This window comes from Micropterus salmoides, unplaced genomic scaffold (assembly GCF_014851395.1).
Source record: "Micropterus salmoides isolate LMB-PRFRI ecotype aquatic unplaced genomic scaffold, ASM1485139v1 Ms_hic_scaffold_17, whole genome shotgun sequence".
NCBI lineage: Eukaryota > Metazoa > Chordata > Actinopteri > Centrarchiformes > Centrarchidae > Micropterus > Micropterus salmoides.
The window spans coordinates 17,235,165-17,243,717 of record NW_024040817.1 but is presented as its reverse complement, the minus strand read 5'-3'; positions in this window follow the sequence as shown (position 1 = coordinate 17,243,717).

Here is an 8,553-nt window from a genome sequence, read left to right as displayed (position 1 = left end):
AGAAGCTGATCTGAAAGCAGAGCAGAGGGTCGTCCATAGAGAGGAGAGGAGAGGAGTAATTCATTAAGCAGAGTAACCGGGCAGGCAGAAGCTTCAGGTTGGTGATTGCACAAGACTGACAGAGCCACCCATAAAGAGACAGTACACTGTTTGTTCACTTTTTTTTCTCAGCGGTGCCACCTCCTAAATCCCCTGTGTTTCTGCTGTTTTCTCCGCCTCTTTGTATTTGTGGTTGGTCCCCTGTCTGTCTCATTTGATTTGAGGAAACTTTTGCTTAATGGGAAATTTAAGCAGCTATAGCAGCAAATAATAATTCCATTTAGAGTAATTGAAGTGTATGCAAACTGGCAGTTAACTAACCAATATATGACGAAGCATGTACAAAAAGTATGGACTCTAGCATCAACTCAAACAAATAATCACATGATACATATGCAAATTCTAAATTCAAATTGTAGGACTATGAGGAATGATAACATACATCAACAACAACATAGATAAGCAACATGTGCCTTAATTCACATTCAAATGTTTATTGCCTTTTTTTGGCAAAACTGCCAACCTTAGCCAAAGTGTAGCAAACGTTTGCTCATCCACAAAAAAGAATAAAGTAAACTTTATTTATACAGCATTTTTAAACAGTGGTTGTGAAGTGCTTGACTTAAAGAGAGAAAAAAATCAACTTTTGCTGCAGAAACATAAAGTTATTATCACATTAACAAACAGTCAAAGAGCTCTGATGTGCTTCTGATAAGTTTTCAATACAATTTCAATAATTACAAACTATCACTTTTTAAGAGCCTTTGAACCTGAAGTATACAGGATGTATATGGATGTCATTTGAACATGTGACCACTAGGTGACAGTAATATATTAACCTGTGTCTGTCTGTATGGCAGCGCAATGACTTCATGCATTTGAGGTTTGAATGGGGTTTGAATGGTTTATTTTATTATTGCTGAAGGTTTGCTGCTTCCGTCTTTGAGCTGTGTTTCACAGCCCACACAGCTGCCTGCTTTTATGCTGCTTCTTTTGTGTAGGTTGGATGACCCCAACTAGGCTACCTGAATTGTTAATTTTCCACCTTACTCCTAGTCTGTTCTGCTGTTGGGTTCAAAGAGAATACAAACTTAACAGTAACTGCTTGTTTGTGGGGTTACTTAAATTTTTGTATATCAAAAGAATTAGCAGACAACAGCACTACACTGTGTCCAACCTTTTCTGCATGTTGTGATCTACTTCGTGGGGCCCATTAAAGCAGAAGACTTACAGAAATCTCTGGAACATGCTAACATCTCTGTTGACGACTCTACAATACGTAAAACACTAAAAAAGAATGGAGTTCATGGGAAGACACTACGGAGATGTCACTGTCCAAAATAAAGATTCCTTCATCTGGATATTCCACAGCACTACTGGCAAAATATTCTGTGTACAGATGAAACCAAAGTTGAGTTGCACGGAAGGACAACACAACCCTATATGTGGAGGAAAAAAGGCACAGCACACCAACATCAAAACCTCATCCCACCTGTGAAGTATGGTGGTGGGGGAATGATGGTTTGGGTCTGCTTCGCTGCCTCAGTTGATAATTCTAAAGTTTATCAAGACATTTCGCAGGAGAATGTAAGGCCATCTGTGTGCCAATAGAAGCTCAACAGAATGGGTGATGCAACAGGACAACGACCCAAAGCACAGAAGTAAATGGCTTCAGCAGAAGAAAATACACCTTCTGGAGTGGCTCAGTCAGAGTCCTGAACTCAACCCGATTGAGATGTGGCATGTGGCATGACCTCAAGAAAACAATTCAGACAAGACATCCCACGAATACTGCTGAAATTAAACTGTTTTGACCGTTGTTCAGGTCTGATCCACAACTACAGGAAATATTTGGTAGAGGTTATTGCTGCCAAAGGAGGTTCAACAAATTATTAAATCCAAGGTTCACAAGGGTTTCTACCCTGCACTGTTTACATGGTGTGTTCAATAAAAAAATGAAAACATATAATTTTGTGCGTGGTATTAATTTAAGCAGACTGTGTTTGTCTCTTGTCTCTGTTGTGACTTAGATGTATATACCTTTCATCAGAAGTATTTTCATGTAAAAGTATCGAGTATTTCACGAGAAAAAAGCAAGAATTATAGATTATTATAGATTATTATAGATAATAAGATTTAAATAATTATGTGGAACATATTTTTTTCCTTTGTTATCATCTTGTCATATTTATGTTGGGACCTCTTCGCGTGGTCTTTGTCCTCAGCTTGGGAACCATAATGTGAAACTCATGTGTAATGAGTCACACAGTTGTGTGAAGACCATTTTACATGGCAAAAGATTAAAGTAGCCTTTTAACACATTAGTATATTTTAGCTATTTGTTTGAAAATACCTTATTTGAACTATATTATATTATTAACTATTAACTATGGCCTATTTATCTCTGATTAGAGCTAGGTTGAAGTAGTAATATAGTTTATGTGAATTTAGAGCCTTTAAACTTTTAGATTTTAGTTTTTCCACACCTGAAATCTGTCATTATCACTTTTATACTACTGTATCACTCTGTGGTCTGACTCTCTGATGCTCAATGACACCTTGAGTGTAACTTTCACTCAAATGATCTGTAAATACATGTCATGAAATCACCAATCAGACTTTTAAAATGCAGCCTGCCCTTTAGCTTTGGTGAATGTTAATGTTAGAAAAATATGCTGTGCTTAAGTATTTTAAACTGTTGCAAGCCTGTCTTAAACAGGAAGTGCTTAATACTTTCAGTGAACTTGTAAAGCAGGAACTTATATACAGATATAGACAGAAAAGGCCTACGGGTGAGATACATAGTGCACCCTAGAAAAAGGTTATCAACTACTTTGTATGACATGAAAAACTATGGGTGTAACCAACTAACATACTGCTTAAAAACAGACTGTAGAGAGAATCTCTTGAGTCAATTCTGTACTAATTGTAGTGCATGTATTGACTCCTTGCAAGTAAATGTTGTTGAAGAAGATTCCAGTCACTCTGTCATTCTTCGATAAAGATTATTAAGGAGTTGGCTGTGTGATGTGATCATGTGTTGTGTGTGTGTTTGCATGTGACAAACCCTCGTGTAAATCGAAGACTGTGACACGCTTGCACTAGAGTTTCCCATTTGTCTTAAGATTGCACGGCTGTAAAACATTAAGCTCCTAATACTGCTATATTGTCATTCTTTTTAAATTGTAATCTGTTATTACTGCTGTTTTTAGGGCACTGCTTATTTATGTGTTGAATTAATTAGTTATTTCCTTGTTTTATTTATTTGCTTTACTTTATTATTACTATGTATTATGTTTTAACCAACATCAAGAGAAGCCATACAAAATTTATTTATATATGAGTGTAATGACAATAAAGATAATTCATTAATTCGTGTGTGCACGTGTCTGTTCCTGCAGGGCTTCAGCCGGAGGCCATGTGTGCAAGGTAGCTGCAGATCAGCAGCTTACCTGCTTCACACTGTTGCATAATTGTCTCACCTTAACTTTAAGTATCTGCTCCTCCTCTCCTGCCTTCAGCTCCTCATCCCTACCTCTGTCTTTTTGCTTCTCCTCCGCACCTGGACTGACAACTCCTCCCATCTCTCCCCACTCTACCTCTTCATCTCTCTGTCACCTGGGTACTCCCCCAAACTTTCAGCTCCACACTTTTTCTCATCCCAATCCTCCCACCCCCTCCCGGGCCTTCTCTTTGTCTCCTCCATCTGAGGCTGCAACAATCTTCCTCCCTCTATCTATACTGGCCAGGAGTGTATTAGGCTTTCATTAAGCCAGATCTCCAGCCAAGCTCCAGTTCCATCTGCTGCCACATCGGACAGCGGGAGGCCTTTTAGCAAAGTGCTGACTCACGTGGGAGACACAGCAATTATATCTCTGCTTCGTCACACAGCAGCATTTTGGATGTTGTTGACAATGCTCTTCTCTGATCAACAAACATGGAAGTACAGCCCATGTCACACCAGGAGGTCAAAGGGGAGTGTTTGTATTTTAAGGAGAATGCATCACACACTTAATTGTTCAATGCACCTTTTTCAACACCACCTCTCCTAATAAACTCTTTATCACGGCTCATGACAGAATTTCTTGTGTTGCATGTCATAGTCTCATGTTTGCAGACAGGTGAGGACGTGTACCTGACCTGTGGTGTCAGAGTTGTCACAGTACAGCACAGAGGTGACACAGAGGTAAAGAGTCCTTAAGTAAACTCCGCCTCTCTATAATACATTGCTGACGTGAGTCCACAGCCTCATCCTGACTCAGCTTATCGGCGCCAAAGAGCTCTTTGAAGTCACGGTGTCGTTGCTTTTCACTCTGCCTCCTCTGGGCAGATAAAAATAAAACAACACAATGCAGATGACTTTGCTGTTGGATTCATAAATGGTGTTAGTGCTGTGGCGTCATATCTACTTTCTTGTATTTTCTGGCAGAAGTAAACTGCAGTAAAACAAAAAGCTAATTAAATGGTTATTTTGAACCAGAAGCAGCATCCTATGTTGTGCCTTATTTTTTGCTGCTTCACTGTAAATAATTACAGCCCCATTTAGTTATGTCCACTTACTTCTTTTAACTCAAATGTCTCAGCAGCAGTTCATAGCGGCTTTATACATGTAAATTGAAACAAATTTGGAAATAAAATCCTCTTAATTTGAAATTGAAAGTAGTTTAAATGTGGTTAATTTGCTTTAACTTGAAACTGTGAGTTATATTAATGCAGAAATTTATGTCGGTTAGACTAGTTACTTATATAGACTAGTCAAGGAAACAGGTGAAGTTGCCTTTCCAAGTTAAACTAATTTGAAATGTCTTACAGTGTTGCATTTATCATTTTAGAAATGTAATTTTAGATTCATTTCAATTTTCTTTTCTGTATACATTGTGGGGGCACTTCTACCTTTTTGGCTACAGTCCTGCACAGTCCTGTGATCAACAGCTGGCAGTTCTCCCAGCATTAAACCACTATACACTGGTGAAAGAAGTATTAAGATATTTTACTTAAGTAAAAGTAGTAATACAATAGTGTGAAAATAGTCAATTACAAATAATAATGAGTAATTTTAAATATTACACTGATATTGCACATACTGTACATGCTTTCTGTGTATAGGTATACTATATGTATATAAGTAACTGTATATATTGTTTTTATTTTTAGTCAGTTCTAATTTTAAAAAAATCTGTGAGTGTAGCATGAAGGGTGTGCAACCGTAGTGTAAATGACAATTAAATTAACATTGAACCTTGAAAAGTCCTGCATTCAAAATTTTACTTAAGAAAAAGTACACAAATATTATCAGCAAAATCAGCTTAACATTTGCAAAGTAAAAGTACTCATTATGCAGGAAAATGGCCCATGTGAGTGTTATATTATTAATCATTGTATTATTTAATCATTATTAATGTCTAAACAGCAAGTTACTGTTGCAGTTGGTGGAGGTGAAGCTCGTTTTAAGTTCTTAATTCATGGTAGTTTAATAATGCATACTGTTTCATATACTGATCAAAAGAAAAAATAAACGTAGTAGAGAAAAATGTACAACAATTACCTCTGAAATGTAGTTAAAATGGAAGTCCTCAAGTAAAGTACAAGTATCTCAGAATTGTTTTTACAGTATTTGAATATACTGAATGATTTTAACAATTTATAAGGATGTTGGCTTTTGTTAAGCAGTTCCATCTGCTGCCACAGCGAACAGCGGGAGGCCTTTTAGCAAAGTGCTGACTCACGTGGGAGACACAGCAATTATATCTCTGCTTCGTCACACAGTAGCATTTTGGATGTTGTTGACAATGCTCTTCTCTGATCAACAAACAAACATGGAAGTATGGCCCATGTCACACCAGGAGGTCAAAGGGGAGTGTTTGTTTGTATTTTAAGGAGAATGCATTTGTTCAATGCACCTTTTTACAATGGAAGTTCTCAAGTAAAGTACAAGTACCTCAGAATTGTTTTTACAGTATTTGAATAAATTGAATGATTTTAACAATTTAGAAGGATGTTGGCTTTTGTTAAATTACATATAAGTTGTTTCTTTTTCTATTAAAACATTGTTTTACATTGATGGAGAATTTAATCAAATAATTCTGGTATTACAGTAATAATTGGCTGTCCTCCAAACACTGAACATGTTCCATTCAGGATCCTAGTGTGTGGTGAAACTGCAGGATCTAGTTTAATGAGGACATAATCATCTTTTTGTAACTTTAGTTAAAAAATAAAGTGGACTTGCATGTAAGGTTAGGTTTGCTTGTATTTTTCTTTGAGTGTTTGCATCATAAATAAAATGCAAACGGTTGTGCTGTCTTGTGGGAAAAGTGCCATAATTTCCTTTACAATGTGTTTTGCCACTGTTCTTGTGTTTGTGCTAACATCTCGTGTCTGATTATTTCAACATGAACCATGTGAAGACTCAGCCTGGTGAACTTGTTAGTGGACAAGCATATGTCTTCAGTGACTCAGCGCCCCACTCAAGGGTTTTGTCCCTGGGCTGTTCCTGGACACGTTTAGAGGATTTCTCCTCCTGCAGGTGCCGTTGTCTTGCAGCAACACAACAGAGACCACACACACACACACACACACACACAGTCCACACCTGTGTCTCTCTGGTGGTTCTGAAGAGGCTCAACAGCGTGTCCTGGTTGAGGATAAATTCAGATGGCTAATCCAGTCAGCCTGAGCATTAGTCTGCTGCTCATGACGCACAGAGCTGTGTGGTGAAGTCACAGGTCGACTCAGCGGCCTTGTTCTCTGAGGACCACCTGCCCCTCTCTGGTGACCAGTGACCCACACTTTGTGTCTTTTGATAAAGGGGACACCTTCATCAAACATATGTAACCACTCTCACACCAGATCACAACATCACATATTGCTCAGCAATTTGGAGTCTGTAGAAACATGCAATAAAAAGAGAACAGTAACAGAAAGAAAGACATTATGATGCACTCTTACAGGTGAATTTTAGTGTGGAGATGTTAAAAATGTGTAAATTTCAGAGACCTTTTCGCAATAAGATCATGGTCTTCAGCCAGGGAACGGCTGCCAGAGATCTTAGCTCCCCAACGGGTTCAGATCAGCAGAAGGTTGGCTCCTTCTGGTTAGGTAATAGATAATCAGTGAGGTGAGGTTGTTGGTCCTCTACTGTGCAGCTCAGTGGCTCTCCATCCACGAGCGGCTACTTAGCCTTGTCTTTAAAGCCGCTGTTACCTAATGACAGAATCCGTGTAGAGCCATGGGCCAGCTGATTTAGAAGATGGCTCTCCAGTTCAAAGCCTCTTGGCATTTGAGCTATGGCAGACCAGGCTTCATTGGAGTGTATATGTGTGTGTGTGTGTGTGTGTTTGTATGGATGAGTGCAGAGTTGGGTTTGCTCTTCAGCCAGTCAGATCAATGTTATGCAAAGCTATTAGTCAGAGGTTGCAGTGCTAGCGCCACAGTACTCAGGGACTTTCCCTCGGGGTCAAACTCACTGATGAGCTCTCACATCTGTTAAGAGTGAATAATAATGTTGTTAAAGCCAGCGACGCAATTTTACAATTTTAAACAATGCTGCCATGACACATGAATTACTCAGCCTGAAAATGCATTGATACTGGGATCAGGGGCTATTTGTTCAATCATTAAACATTGATTTATTGATGTTTCATTAGCTTTTGCATGTGTTTATTGTAAGTTGGCATTATTGATTCAAACCTCCAAGTCCTCTTTTTTGTAATTTTAATTATTATAGAGAGATGGCATAAATGAGAGACATATGTGAAACTAAATTTACAGACAAAATAAAACCATTATTTTTATGTTATTGTGAGTATGACCACAGATTGCATGTACAGTGCAGTTTCTGTATGTACAGAAAAGTTTGTGTTTTCTCCCTGTGTCGGATCATGTCTTTTGTAGGTGTCCGTGTGACTTAGGGGTAAAGACGCGGGCCGTGGACCGTCCCCGGTTTGGGCATGGCCTGTGACCTTTGTTGCATCTCTCTCCCCCTCATTTGTTCTCATTTCTCTATTGTCTGTAATAAAGACATAAAATGACCCCTCCAGTTATGATACTTTTTTTCACATTGTTGCAGCATGACCTGCCAATCTTAGCTTGATGCATCCATGTGTCACCTTTGTTGTATGCATTCGTATGCATCTTAGTTCACTAAACCTTCGGGTATGGCAGGGTTTATTTAAGAATATTTAGCACCAACATTTCAAGGGACATTGGTCCTGAAAGCACCTCTGCTGAGATATGACTCCTATATACACTTATTCTATAGCTATTTTAACATAGTTATCCATTAATTTGGGCTTTTGCAACCTTCCAAAAGTGCAACATGAACATTTATCTCACAGAAGCTAAGATGATGCCTGTGTCATCATGCACATTTCAGGTATTTAAAACGTGCCTGTTATGTTTAGCTTTTGAATGCATTGTGGTCAGGATTTTGCTGACTCAACGGGAGGGAGAGGTTCTCAGTGTACTTTAAAAGGCCATAAAGAAAGTGCTCCCTGGAACACCGTCTGAATAAGT